This window comes from Triturus cristatus, chromosome 9, assembly GCF_964204655.1.
Source record: "Triturus cristatus chromosome 9, aTriCri1.1, whole genome shotgun sequence".
NCBI classification, from domain to species: domain Eukaryota; kingdom Metazoa; phylum Chordata; class Amphibia; order Caudata; family Salamandridae; genus Triturus; species Triturus cristatus.
Genome location: NC_140592.1, coordinates 298,362,592 through 298,378,636, shown reverse-complemented (window position 1 = coordinate 298,378,636; position 16,045 = coordinate 298,362,592).

The following is a 16,045-nucleotide window of genomic DNA, read 5'->3' as shown; positions in this document are numbered from 1 at the left end:
ACCTAACACAACATCAACAGGGAGAGTAACGAACTGGGCCTGTGGGGACGGGGGGAGATGGGCACAATGTCACACATGCACAATGATGTGTAGCACACTGCACACCCACAATGAACCTGGATCATGTCCTTGATCCCTGTGGCACACTGCAGCACACACACATAGCAATAACAGCACATCCGACGACAATGTGGCACAAAGTGCAACACCGACACTGCAGAACAGAGGTCACAACTTGGTCCGCTCATGCGCAGAAACAGGCCAATCACATCTAACATAGCAGGAAACTGAGATGGAAATGTACGCGTACAACCTCACATCCGTCATGTAGTCCAAATGTCTACTGTCCCGTATCAAATATTCAGCACCTCCCAAACAGTCACAATGTATATTGTCATACAGTCTGCATGTAAACTAGAACAATGCGCCAACATACATGTCAACACAATGTCAACATGCATCTCCCCTTCACATTGCAGAGGGACAAACAATACCTCCAGCAGAACAGACCAGACTACTCATCAGTGATGCGGGAGAGGACCACCACACCTTCGATACCGATGCTCTACAACAGCTCTTGGACATCTCAGGCAACCCACCCCCAGGAGCAGGGCAGCCAAGCTACACAGCGTAGACCCCAACCCCTGCACAGACCACACAGCAGGAAGCTCCCGCCACCACGGCTGGCTCCCAACACCTCATCTAGGCACACATCGCATTCCAATGCCAGGTGTTAGAATGCCAAAAGGAGGTGGCCGAACAGGTACGGGTGGGGTCAGAGGTCATGGAAGCCGAAGTAGATCACATACGTGGGTGTTCAAGTCCCATCAGGGACCACCTACACCGCACAAAGGAGACTCACACCGCGACAGATACACATGCATTTGCACATTTCCTGCAATGAACCACGCCCAGAGCCCCGGAATCATCATTCACACCCCCACGCTGGACCTCTTACAACGGCCCAGCCCACTCCTCTTACATATTGAGTGGGTGACGACAAAGCTACATGTCCAAGGTCTTACCCGCTGCCAGCGGTGACATGGTTGCATCCACTGTACACAACACAATGTAATGTTGTAGGCCCCGGGGCCCTCATGCATAGATCATGACCACACGGACACACGAAGATAGTTTGTGAAACTGGCTACAGGCACGTGCGCCCGACCCCTTTATTGGCAGGGTCACATGTATAGTGACACCTGTGCTGGATGGGTGTGGGGTGAGTGTAAGTCAGCCCGCACGGAGTGATTGGTGCTGGCAACAACTTGAACAGTGAACACCATTAAAACGGAAAGAGAAAACACCAGCATTACAGAGACAACTGCGGAGCATCATGGCGGCAGCCGGAGCAAGTACAGAGGTCACCCAATCTGCAAATAGAAGTGTCAGTGAGTTGCAGTGCACTGAGGTTGGGGCACTAGAGCTGAGCGTGCTCATGTGAAGAAAATGTCTAGGATTGTGTCCCTTTGGGTTATTCCTGATGCAGCTGCAGTGGAGTGTGTTACACATGCATCATCTTCCTCATTATCGTCCCAGGTCTCCCACACTGCCTGAGGTGACATTGCTGCGTGAGCTCACCACAGCACACAACTCATTCAGAAATGCTCATGAGTCGTGGTGGACTGAGTTAGTGGCACCAGGAGTGCTGAGCACGGTATCAGGCAGATGATGACATTCACGACAGGTGAGAGCAACTCCGTTAGTCTGCTAGTACGGCTGTTTCAACTCTGGCAGTTGGCGTTTGGAGGTGGTTCTGGTGGTGGTGGCGTGTGCCTCCTGCGGTGATGCGATGTCCGGGCCAGTCAGAACTTAATTTGATGTGTGAGCCTTGGTGGACCGCAGTTGAGGCCGGAGGCAGCGGACAGCGCAGGGCCACAGACACATGGCGTTGATGACCCCAAGGCCATTGTCTCAGAGACCATCCAATATCTCATCAGACAGGGTCCCTGACTTGAGCTGCACAGAGTTAGTGGCCCTGGATGCAATGTCATACATTCACCCCAGTACAGAGATCTGGGCCTAAATCCATCGTTTTTTTGCTCACCATGCCGTTCCAGTTTGAACCCAGCCATATGCAAATCAGTTTTGACCCTGTGCCTCATGGGAACAGTCCAGACCGAACTGCCAAGCCAGGTCCTCCCTGGACTGGAAACAAGCATCCTAGGACCGGTTTCTGGCATTTCAGCCGTCCTCAGCCAGGCTTGCTTGATTTTCAGTGGCATGGAGAGCAAGGGACCCACGTCTGGGCATACCCTTTCCACTCGGGGTGACAAATGCAAAAACAACAATTGATGGACAGAATGTAGAACAATGTCATACATTCACCCCAGTACAGAGATCTGGGCCTAAATCCATCGTTTTTTTGCTCACCATGCCGTTCCAGTTTGAACCCAGCCATATACAAATCAGTCTTGACCCTGTGCCTCATGGGAACAGTCCAGACCGAACTGCCAAGCCAGGTCCTCCCTGGACTGGAAACAAGCATCCTAGGACCGGTTTCTGGCATTTCAGCCGTCCTCAGCCAGGCTTGCTTGATTTTCAGTGGCATGGAGAGCAAGGGACCCACGTCTGGGCATACCCTTTCCACTCGGGGTGACAAATGCAAAAACAACAATTGATGGACAGAATGTAGAACAATGTCATACATTCACCCCAGTACAGAGATCTGGGCCTAAATCCATCGTTTTTTTGCTCACCATGCCGTTCCAGTTTGAACCCAGCCATATGCAAATCAGTCTTGACCCTGTGCCTCATGGGAACAGTCCAGACCAAACTGCCAAGCCAGGTCCTCCCTGGACTGGAAACAAGCATCCTAGGAACGGTTTCTGGCATTTCAGCCGTCCTCAGCCAGGCTTGCTTGATTTTCAGTGGCATGGAGAGCAAGGGACCCACGTCTGGGCATACCCTTTCCACTCGGGGTGACAAATGTAAAAACAACAATTGATGGACAGAATGTAGAACAATGTCATACATTCACCCCAGTACAGAGATCTGGGCGTAAATCCATAGTTTTTTTGCTCACCATGCCGTTCCAGTTTGAACCCAGCCATATACAAATCAGTCTTGACCCTGTGCCTCATGGGAACAGTCCAGACCGAACTGCCAAGCCAGGTCCTCCCTGGACTGAAAACAAGCATCCTAGGACCGGTTTCTGGCATTTCAGCCGTCCTCAGCCAGGCTTGCTTGATTTTCAGTGGCATGGAGAGCAAGGGACCCACGTCTGGGCATACCCTTTCCACTCGGGGTGACAAATGCAAAAACAACAATTGATGGACAGAATGTAGAACAATGTCATACATTCACCCCAGTACAGAGATCTGGGCCTAAATCCATAGTTTTTTTGCTCACCATGCCGTTCCAGTTTGAACCCAGCCATATGCAAATCAGTCTTGACCCTGTGCCTCATGGGAACAGTCCAGACCGAACTGCCAAGCCAGGTCCTCCCTGGACTGGAAACAAGCATCCTAGGACCGGTTTCTGGCATTTCAGCCGTCCTCAGCCAGGCTTGCTTGATTTTCAGTGGCATGGAGAGCAAGGGACCCACGTCTGGGCATACCCTTTCCACTCGGGGTGACAAATGTAAAAACAACAATTGATGGACAGAATGTAGAACAATGTCATACATTCACCCCAGTACAGAGATCTGGGCCTAAATCCATAGTTTTTTTGCTCACCATGCCGTTCCAGTTTGAACCCAGCCATATGCAAATCAGTCTTGACCCTGTGCCTCATGGGAACAGTCCAGACCGAACTGCCAAGCCAGGTCCTCCCTGGACTGGAAACAAGCATCCTAGGACCGGTTTCTGGCATTTAAGCCGTCCTCAGCCAGGCTTGCTTGATTTTCAGTGGCATGGAGAGCAAGGGACCCACGTCTGGGCATACCCTTTCCACTCGGGGTGACAAATGCAAAAACAACAATTGATGGACAGAATGTAGAACAATGTCATACATTCACCCCAGTACATAGATCTGGGCCTAAATCCATCCTTTTTTTGCTCACCATGCCGTTCCAGACATACAGGATGGCACACTGATCCGTTCCAGACATACAGGATGGCACACTGATCCAAAGAAACCTGGCCTTGGTGAAACCATGACTAGAGCAAGACCCAAAGAGTTAATGAGAGGGACAGGGACTCTCCCCCACATAGTCCCGTAGGAGGTGCGTCACATGTGCACCTTTGATCCTCTGCCGTCCCTTGTAAAAAGTGTATCTTGATAACTAGTGAGGGCCGCTGGTTGCATGGGAGCAGTCCAATGGATGAGGAGAGTGCGGGAGTAAATAAGGATATGTTAAGTGAGCGAATAGATTGTGATGTGAAGTGAACGAAGTGAATATATATTAGAGCAACAGACAGGGAAGCGAGAGGAGCGAAGGAGGGACAGAAGGATAGGAAAGAAATGCAAGAGTTAGAGAGAAAGGAGATCCAGTGGGTAAAGGAGGGGGCCTGGGCTAGAAAAATGGGGATGCCTAGGCATTCAAAATACGAGCAGGTGAAAGCAGGTGGTGGTGATTGAGTGCAGTGTCATCTTGATGATTTTGGGAGCCCTGGAAAAGACCCTGTAGGGAACACGTTTGAATTGTATTACCATTTCCTACTAATTGACCTGGCAAGATGCTAATCAGTACTAAAATACATCTCAAACCTTAACAAGGTCACAAAAACAGTTTAAATATATCGTGCCCAGAACCCCACAAATCCTTAAGATGACAATGGGGCAAGAGACAGAGTCAAAGGTAGATGTAGGCAGCACTGAAGAGAGGTTCAAAGGGAGAAACAGAATAGATTTGCCCATGACTAAAAATGTCTCTGAATGTGTGAAAGTATTAAAAAGCCTGTAAGTGGGAAAACGAGACTTCGAAATCTGAAAGGAATAGGGTCAAAAAATAGATAGATGGATGAATGTGTTGCTGGATGAATACCTGAATGAGGAGCTGAGACAGACAGAAAGGCAGACAGCCACAAATAGAGAAAGCAAGAGTGACAGTGGAGAAAAATATCAGTCAGTTACTACAGAAAAAAGGAAACATTGGGGGATATTCTCAAGAACATGTGATAATCATCGCAAACTTAGCTTAACGCAACTTTGCACATCGCAGTCTTATCGCGGGAAAATAACACTGTGGTAACGTGATATTCTGAAGCCGGCGGTACCATACGATAGGCTCACATTAACACATCAAATGTCAGTGATAAAGTCAATGCGTCGCCGCAAAAATGCGAAACAAGAACACAAAAAAAGCTGCAAGGAGGCCAATAGCGATATAAAAATCAGCAAAAACCGGCGACTGGCCTGCAATTCCCACGAGTCATGCGGGAAAATGCACTATAAAAGCAACCCAAAAAAAGGGAGAAAAAAAGAAACAGTGTAGCACCATGGATGCACCCGGACCCCGTGCAGAGGCCAACGTGAACCCCACAAGCCCCACAGACCACCAGCAAGGAACCTCGTGGTCGGGGAAGCCAAGGAGAAAAGGGAGACGGGGTGCAGACCGCAGGAAAACCAGATCAGCATCACAGAGGCGACAGAACACTAACATCCACTGAACGTCAGTATGACAAACGTGAATGCAGTCGGAGTGTCGAGGAGGTCTATGGAGGAAGGCAAGAGGCGCTGGCATGATGTGAAAAGCCAAACCAAGCACAATCCCACTGCCAACAGGAAGGCAGCAACGGCGACAGGAGGTGGGAGTCCTGCGCCACAGGAGGAGCTGGAGGAAACGGAGGCCACAGCGGTACAAAAGGGGGTGGTGATGGACGGAGCATCAGAACCAATCACACACTCACACCCAGTCAAAGGATCTGGGTTTGATCCATCACCGTTCTTTAGCCCACTCTGCCACCCCAGTTCAGACATGGCCATATGCAAATCAGTCTGACCCTGTGCCTCATGGGAACAGTCCAGCCCGAACTACCAAGCCATGCCTTCCCTGGACCGGAAACAAGCTTCCTAGGACCAGTTTCTGGCATTTCAGCCGTCTTCAGCCAGGCTTTCTTGAATCCAGTGGAAAGTGAGCAAGAGACGTCTGAGCATACCCTGCCAACTTATGGCGAACAAAGCAGAGGCCACAGTCATCAGGGTGGAGACGGCACAAAGAGTTGGGGAGTCCGGACACAGCTCGATAGGACCTAACACAACATCAACAGGGAGAGTAACGAACTGGGCCTGTGGGGACGGGGGGAGATGGGCACAATGTCACACATGCACAATGATGTGTAGCACACTGCACACCCACAATGAACCTGGATCATGTCCTTGATCCCTGTGGCACACTGCAGCACACACACATAGCAATAACAGCACATCCGACGACAATGTGGCACAAAGTGCAACACCGACACTGCAGAACAGAGGTCACAACTTGGTCCGCTCATGCGCAGAAACAGGCCAATCACATCTAACATAGCAGGAAACTGAGATGGAAATGTACGCGTACAACCTCACATCCGTCATGTAGTCCAAATGTCTACTGTCCCGTATCAAATATTCAGCACCTCCCAAACAGTCACAATGTATATTGTCATACAGTCTGCATGTAAACTAGAACAATGCGCCAACATACATGTCAACACAATGTCAACATGCATCTCCCCTTCACATTGCAGAGGGACAAACAATACCTCCAGCAGAACAGACCAGACTACTCATCAGTGATGCGGGAGAGGACCACCACACCTTCGATACCGATGCTCTACAACAGCTCTTGGACATCTCAGGCAACCCACCCCCAGGAGCAGGGCAGCCAAGCTACACAGCGTAGACCCCAACCCCTGCACAGACCACACAGCAGGAAGCTCCCGCCACCACGGCTGGCTCCCAACACCTCATCTAGGCACACATCGCATTCCAATGCCAGGTGTTAGAATGCCAAAAGGAGGTGGCCGAACAGGTACGGGTGGGGTCAGAGCTCATGGAAGCCGAAGTAGATCACATACGTGGGTGTTCAAGTCCCATCAGGGACCACCTACACCGCACAAAGGAGACTCACACCGCGACAGATACACATGCATTTGCACATTTCCTGCAATGAACCACGCCCAGAGCCCCGGAATCATCATTCACACCCCCACGCTGGACCTCTTACAACGGCCCAGCCCACTCCTCTTACATATTGAGTGGGTGACGACAAAGCTACATGTCCAAGGTCTTACCCGCTGCCAGCGGTGACATGGTTGCATCCACTGTACACAACACAATGTAATGTTGTAGGCCCCGGGGCCCTCATGCATAGATCATGACCACACGGACACACAAAGATAGTTTGTGAAACTGGCTACAGGCACGTGCGCCCGGCCCCTTTATTGGCAGGGTCACATGTATAGTGACACCTGTGCTGGATGGGTGTGGGGTGAGTGTAAGTCAGCCCGCACGGAGTGATTGGTGCTAGCAACAAATTGAACAGTGAACACCATTAAAACGGAAAGAGAAAACACCAGCATTACAGAGACAACTGCGGAGCATCATGGCGGCAGCCGGAGCAAGTACAGAGGTCACCCAATCTGCAAACAGAAGTGTCAGTGAGTTGCAGTGCACTGAGGTTGGGGCACTAGAGCTGAGCGTGCTCATGTGAAGAAAATGTCTAGGATTGTGTCCCTTTGGGTTATTCCTGATGCAGCTGCAGTGGAGTGTGTTACACATGCATCATCTTCCTCATTATCGTCCCAGGTCTCCCACACTGCCTGAGGTGACATTGCTGCGTGAGCTCACCACAGCACACAACTCATTCAGAAATGCTCATGAGTCGTGGTGGACTGAGTTAGTGGCACCAGGAGTGCTGAGCACGGTATCAGGCAGATGATGACATTCACGACAGGTGAGAGCAACTCCGTTAGTCTGCTAGTACGGCTGTTTCAACTCTGGCAGTTGGCGTTTGGAGGTGGTTCTGGTGGTGGTGGCGTGTGCCTCCTGCGGTGATGCGATGTCCGGGCCAGTCAGAACTTAATTTGATGTGTGAGCCTTGGTGGACCGCAGTTGAGGCCGGAGGCAGCGGACAGCGCAGGGCCACAGACACATGGCGTTGATGACCCCAAGGCCATTGTCTCAGAGACCATCCAATATCTCATCAGACAGGGTCCCTGACTTGAGCTGCACAGAGTTAGTGGCCCTGGATGCAATGTCATACATTCACCCCAGTACAGAGATCTGGGCCTAAATCCATCGTTTTTTTGCTCACCATGCCGTTCCAGTTTGAACCCAGCCATATGCAAATCAGTTTTGACCCTGTGCCTCATGGGAACAGTCCAGACCGAACTGCCAAGCCAGGTCCTCCCTGGACTGGAAACAAGCATCCTAGGACCGGTTTCTGGCATTTCAGCCGTCCTCAGCCAGGCTTGCTTGATTTTCAGTGGCATGGAGAGCAAGGGACCCACGTCTGGGCATACCCTTTCCACTCGGGGTGACAAATGCAAAAACAACAATTGATGGACAGAATGTAGAACAATGTCATACATTCACCCCAGTACAGAGATCTGGGCCTAAATCCATCGTTTTTTTGCTCACCATGCCGTTCCAGTTTGAACCCAGCCATATACAAATCAGTCTTGACCCTGTGCCTCATGGGAACAGTCCAGACCGAACTGCCAAGCCAGGTCCTCCCTGGACTGGAAACAAGCATCCTAGGACCGGTTTCTGGCATTTCAGCCGTCCTCAGCCAGGCTTGCTTGATTTTCAGTGGCATGGAGAGCAAGGGACCCACGTCTGGGCATACCCTTTCCACTCGGGGTGACAAATGCAAAAACAACAATTGATGGACAGAATGTAGAACAATGTCATACATTCACCCCAGTACAGAGATCTGGGCCTAAATCCATCGTTTTTTTGCTCACCATGCCGTTCCAGTTTGAACCCAGCCATATGCAAATCAGTCTTGACCCTGTGCCTCATGGGAACAGTCCAGACCGAACTGCCAAGCCAGGTCCTCCCTGGACTGGAAACAAGCATCCTAGGACCGGTTTCTGGCATTTCAGCCGTCCTCAGCCAGGCTTGCTTGATTTTCAGTGGCATGGAGAGCAAGGGACCCACGTCTGGGCATACCCTTTCCACTCGGGGTGACAAATGTAAAAACAATTGATGGACAGAATGTAGAACAATGTCATACATTCACCCCAGTACAGAGATCTGGGCCTAAATCCATAGTTTTTTTGCTCACCATGCCGTTCCAGTTTGAACCCAGCCATATACAAATCAGTCTTGACCCTGTGCCTCATGGGAACAGTCCAGACCGAACTGCCAAGCCAGGTCCTCCCTGGACTGGAAACAAGCATCCTAGGACCGGTTTCTGGCATTTCAGCCGTCCTCAGCCAGGCTTGCTTGATTTTCAGTGGCATGGAGAGCAAGGGACCCACGTCTGGGCATACCCTTTCCACTCGGGGTGGCAAATGTAAAAACAACAATTGATGGACAGAATGTAGAACAATGTCATACATTCACCCCAGTACAGAGATCTGGGCCTAAATCCATAGTTTTTTTGCTCACCATGCCGTTCCAGTTTGAACCCAGCCATATGCAAATCAGTCTTGACCCTGTGCCTCATGGGAACAGTCCAGACCGAACTGCCAAGCCAGGTCCTCCCTGGACTGGAAACAAGCATCCTAGGACCGGTTTCTGGCATTTCAGCCGTCCTCAGCCAGGCTTGCTTGATTTTCAGTGGCATGGAGAGCAAGGGACCCACGTCTGGGCATACCCTTTCCACTCGGGGTGACAAATGCAAAAACAACAATTGATGGACAGAATGTAGAACAATGTCATACATTCACCCCAGTACATAGATCTGGGCCTAAATCCATCCTTTTTTTGCTCACCATGCCGTTCCAGACATACAGGATGGCACACTGATCCGTTCCAGACATACAGGATGGCACACTGATCCAAAGAAACCTGGCCTTGGTGAAACCATGACTAGAGCAAGACCCAAAGAGTTAATGAGAGGGACAGGGACTCTCCCCCACATAGTCCCGTAGGAGGTGCGTCACATGTGCACCTTTGATCCTCTGCCGTCCCTTGTAAAAAGTGTATCATGATAACTAGTGAGGGCCGCTGGTTGCATGGGAGCAGTCCAATGGATGAGGAGAGTGGGGGAGTAAATAAGGATATGTTAAGTGAGCGAATAGATTGTGATGTGAAGTGAACGAAGTGAATATATATTAGAGCAACAGACAGGGAAGCGAGAGGAGCGAAGGAGGGACAGAAGGATAGGAAAGAAATGCAAGAGTTAGAGAGAAAGGAGATCCAGTGGGTAAAGTAGGGGGCCTGGGCTAGAAAAATGGGGATGCCTAGGCATTCAAAATACGAGCAGGTGAAAGCAGGTGGTGGTGATTGAGTGCAGTGTCATCTTGATGATTTTTTGAGCCCTGGAAAAGACCCTGTAGGGAACACGTTTGAATTGTATTACCATTTCCTACTAATTGACCTGGCAAGATGCTAATCAGTACTAAAATACATCTCAAACCTTAACAAGGTCACAAAAACAGTTTAAATATATCGTGCCCAGAACCCCACAAATCCTTAAGATGACAATGGGGCAAGAGACAGAGTCAAAGGTAGATGTAGGCAGCACTGAAGAGAGGTTCAAAGGGAGAAACAGAATAGATTTGCCCATGACTAAAAATGTCTCTGAATGTGTGAAAGTATTAAAAAGCCTGTAAGTGGGAAAACGAGACTTCGAAATCTGAAAGGAATAGGGTCAAAAAATAGATAGATGGATGAATGTGTTGCTGGATGAATACCTGAATGAGGAGCTGAGACAGACAGAAAGGCAGACAGCCACAAATAGAGAAAGCAAGAGTGACAGTGGAGAAAAATATCAGTCAGTTACTACAGAAAAAAGGAAACATTGGGGGATATTCTCAAGAACATGTGATAATCATCGCAAACTTAGCTTAACGCAACTTTGCACATCGCAGTCTTATCGCGGGAAAATAACACTGTGGTAACGTGATATTCTCAAGCCGGCGGTACCATACGATAGGCTCACATTAACACATCAAATGTCAGTGATAAAGTCAATGCGTCGCCGCAAAAATGCGAAACAAGAACACAAAAAAAGCTGCAAGGAGGCCAATAGCGATATAAAAATCAGCAAAAACCGGCGACTGGCCTGCAATTCCCACGAGTCATGCGGGAAAATGCACTATAAAAGCAACCCAAAAAAAGGGAGAAAAAAAGAAACAGTGTAGCACCATGGATGCACCCGGACCCCGTGCAGAGGCCAACGTGAACCCCACAAGCCCCACAGACCACCAGCAAGGAACCTCGTGGTCGGGGAAGCCAAGGAGAAAAGGGAGACGGGGTGCAGACCGCAGGAAAACCAGATCAGCATCACAGAGGCGACAGAACACTACCATCCACTGAACGTCAATATGACAAACGTGAATGCAGTCGGAGTGTCGAGGAGGTCTATGGAGGAAGGCAAGAGGCGCTGGCATGATGTGAAAAGCCAAACCAAGCACAATCCTGCTGCCAACAGGAAGGCAGCAACGGCGACAGGAGGTGGGAGTCCTGCGCCACAGGAGGAGCTGGAGGAAACGGAGGCCACAGCGGTACAAAAGGGGGTGGTGATGGACGGAGCATCAGAACCAATCAAACACTCACACCCAGTCAAAAGATCTGGGTTTGATCCATCACCGTTCTTTAGCCCACTCTGCCACCCCAGTTCAGACATGGCCATATGCAAATCAGTCTGACCCTGTGCCTCATGGGAACAGTCCAGCCCGAACTACCAAGCCATGCCTTCCCTGGACCGGAAACAAGCTTCCTAGGACCAGTTTCTGGCATTTCAGCCGTCTTCAGCCAGGCTTCCTTGAATCCAGTGGAAAGTGAGCAAGAGACGTCTGAGCATACCCTGCCAACTTATGGCGAACAAAGCGTAGGCCACAGTCATCAGGGTGGAGACGGCACAAAGAGTTGGGGAGTCCGGACACAGCTCGATAGGACCTAACACAACATCAACAGGGAGAGTAACGAACTGGGCCTGTGGGGACGGGGGGAGATGGGCACAATGTCACACATGCACAATGATGTGTAGCACACTGCACACCCACAATGAACCTGGATCATGTCCTTGATCCCTGTGGCACACTGCAGCACACACACATAGCAATAACAGCACATCCGACGACAATGTGGCACAAAGTGCCACACCGACACTGCAGAACAGAGGTCACAACTTGGTCCGCTCATGCGCAGAAACAGGCCAATCACATCTAACATAGCAGGAAACTGAGATGGAAATGTACGCGTACAACCTCACATCCGTCATGTAGTCCAAATGTCTACTGTCCCGTATCAAATATTCAGCACCTCCCAAACAGTCACAATGTATATTGTCATACAGTCTGCATGTAAACTAGAACAATGCGCCAACATACATGTCAACACAATGTCAACATGCATCTCCCCTTCACATTGCAGAGGGACAAATAATACCTCCAGCAGAACAGACCAGACTACTCATCAGTGATGCGGGAGAGGACCACCACACCTTCGATACCGATGCTCTACAACAGCTCTTGGACATCTCAGGCAACCCACCCCCAGGAGCAGGGCAGCCAAGCTACACAGCGTAGACCCCAACCCCTGCACAGACCACACAGCAGGAAGCTCCCGCCACCACGGCTGGCTCCCAACACCTCATCTAGGCACACATCGCATTCCAATGCCAGGTGTTAGAATGCCAAAAGGAGGTGGCCGAACAGGTACGGGTGGGGTCAGAGCTCATGGAAGCCGAAGTAGATCACATACGTGGGTGTTCAAGTCCCATCAGGGACCACCTACACCGCACAAAGGAGACTCACACCGCGACAGATACACATGCATTTGCACATTTCCTGCAATGAACCACGCCCAGAGCCCCGGAATCATCATTCACACCCCCACGCTGGACCTCTTACAACGGCCCAGCCCACTCCTCTTACATATTGAGTGGGTGACGACAAAGCTACATGTCCAAGGTCTTACCCGCTGCCAGCGGTGACATGGTTGCATCCACTGTACACAACACAATGTAATGTTGTAGGCCCCGGGGCCCTCATGCATAGATCATGACCACACGGACACACGAAGATAGTTTGTGAAACTGGCTACAGGCACGTGCGCCCGGCCCCTTTATTGGCAGGGTCACATGTATAGTGACACCTGTGCTGGATGGGTGTGGGGTGAGTGTAAGTCAGCCCGCACGGAGTGATTGGTGCTGGCAACAACTTGAACAGTGAACACCATTAAAACGGAAAGAGAAAACACCAGCATTACAGAGACAACTGCGGAGCATCATGGCGGCAGCCGGAGCAAGTACAGAGGTCACCCAATCTGCAAACAGAAGTGTCAGTGAGTTGCAGTGCACTGAGGTTGGGGCACTAGAGCTGAGCGTGCTCATGTGAAGAAAATGTCTAGGATTGTGTCCCTTTGGGTTATTCCTGATGCAGCTGCAGTGGAGTGTGTTACACATGCATCATCTTCCTCATTATCGTCCCAGGTCTCCCACACTGCCTGAGATGACATTGATGCGTGAGCTCACCACAGCACACAACTCATTCAGAAATGCTCATGAGTCGTGGTGGACTGAGTTAGTGGCACCAGGAGTGCTGAGCACGGTATCAGGCAGATGATGACATTCACGACAGGTGAGAGCAACTCCGTTAGTCTGCTAGTACGGCTGTTTCAACTCTGGCAGTTGGCGTTTGGAGGTGGTTCTGGTGGTGGCGTGTGCCTCCTGCGGTGATGCGATGTCCGGGCCAGTCAGAACTTAATTTGATGTGTGAGCCTTGGTGGACCGCAGTTGAGGCCGGAGGCAGCGGACAGCGCAGGGCCACAGACACATGGCGTTGATGACCCCAAGGCCATTGTCTCAGAGACCATCCAATATCTCATCAGACAGGGTCCCTGACTTGAGCTGCACAGAGTTAGTGGCCCTGGATGCACTGCGGCCGGCACAGGCACACCTCCACGGAACGGTGACCTGCGGTGCAGTGAGATGGGCCACGCGAGCTGAGCGGGTCCTCATCGATGTCCGAGGTAAATGTGGCAGAGGGTTGCGGGGGACCGTGGAAGGTGTCCACCAGGGCATGATGCAGAGGGTAGAAGCCATCCGGAAGCGGCAATTTGAGGAGTGGAATGCTACAGCCTCGTTTTCGCCAAAAAATCAGTATCACCGACATGATGATGAAGACAACCCCAGTCCATAGACTCAGTCGCCACCAAAGTTCAACCAGAAAGTGTCCATGGCTGTCGGGTAACAGACTTAGTGGCACCGGAGCTGAAGGGGTATGCAGTCTGCGATGAGACCAGTACAATTATATAAAAGCTGCCATAAATAAATCAAGACTGAGTTCCCAATGTGTGACCTACTCGACCGCAGTGTAGGCCCGAGGCAGCGATCAGCAGGGGCCCACAGCCACGTGTCATTGGCTCGCGATGCACAGAGTTAGTAACACAAGAGCATTTGTTGGCAGTGTTCGATCACCTCCGTAACGAGGATCCTTTTTTTCTCCAGACTGAAACCACGTCTTCCTCTTACTCCTCTCCATGCGTTCAATGATATGAACTCTGCCATACACAAATCAAGACTCAGTTCCAACTGTGTGACCTACTCGACCGCAGAGTAGGCCGAAGGCAGTAGTCAGCAAGGGACCACAGACAGGTGTCGTTTGGGTGCTAGGCACAGAGTTGGTGGCACCACATCGAAAGGAGTACAGTGACATAAAATCTACCATACAGTGTGTACTCTGCCATTGCGTAAAAAAGACTCAGTTCCAAATGTGTGACCGACTTGGCAGCTGTGTAGGCCGGTGGAGTATGTCAACAAGAAAGGAGTACTGCTGGCCTGTGTCGCGGAGGCCTTGATGGTCTGAGGAGGCTGCGAAGCTTGGGGGCCACGGGCTTGGGGCTTGCGCCGGCATGTGGTGGGCCCTCCATGACACACGCTGGTATTGGCAGGCGAGCAGTGAGGCCTGGGTGCGCAGGTGCGGGCAAGACTTGTTCGGGGACAAGCGGGCCGGGGTGAAACAGGTGCACAGGATCGCAGGCAACACAGCTCACAGCGACGTCGTCGGCCTCGTGGCGGGCTGAGAGGCGCTGCCCTGGCAGAGACGTTGGGCATTTCGGAAGAGAACCACGCCCAGAGCTACGTGCTTTTTATTCACAACCCTACGCTGGCCTGGTGTACACCGTGCCAGCCCACTCCGCTCACGCTTACAGTGGGGGATGTCACAAGCTACATTTCCGGGATCTTCCCCACTGGCTGGGGTGACATGGTTGCGTCCACTGTCCACTACACTCCATATACCAGCAGTGCATGTGGACATGGATATGTCTGTGGTCTGCATACTGCAGTCTGTCCAGCACATCTCCGCCACACTTGGCATTGTGTACCTTCTCATTAATGGGTCACTTGCCTCCGTCACACATGCCTGGTTCCCACCTCTCCCCACATTCTGCTATTGTGTGGCTGAGGTGCCATGCCATTGATGCCTTATGTACATGGCTAGGCCAGGTTGCCACAGTAAGATATGCTGTTGTGTCTGGTGGGTGGGCATGTTGTTTGGCATGTTGAATGTGAGTCTGTGATGTGTGCATTCCAAAGTTGTGAGTTGCACGATTGTGGAGTTGGGGGGTGTGGTGTGTTCATTTGGTACAACCTCAGCAGACTTTAGGACTCTCACTATCGGCTACCATGCCATTTTCGGGTGACTTTAATTAAGTGTTGCCAAAAGTGATCATGAGTAACCTATGGATATAACAAACATCTCTGTGAATGTACTTTGTGAACAGATATAAGAGCCTTGAAGAAGTCCCTATAAGGGACGAAATGCGTTGGCTAATTGTATTGTGTGGATTTTAATGAATTTGGTGCATTCTGCTTCTCAAATAAAGAACTTTTTAAAAAAAAGAACATAAGACAACATGGATTTGAACAGATTCTTTACCAAATCATCAACGAAAATTATTGACTGAACTGACTGAAAAAATATTGATATCTTATGTGTGCGGAAATTCTACTTTATTATATGGTACTTGCCAACGAGCAGTGCATTTCCAAGGACTCCAT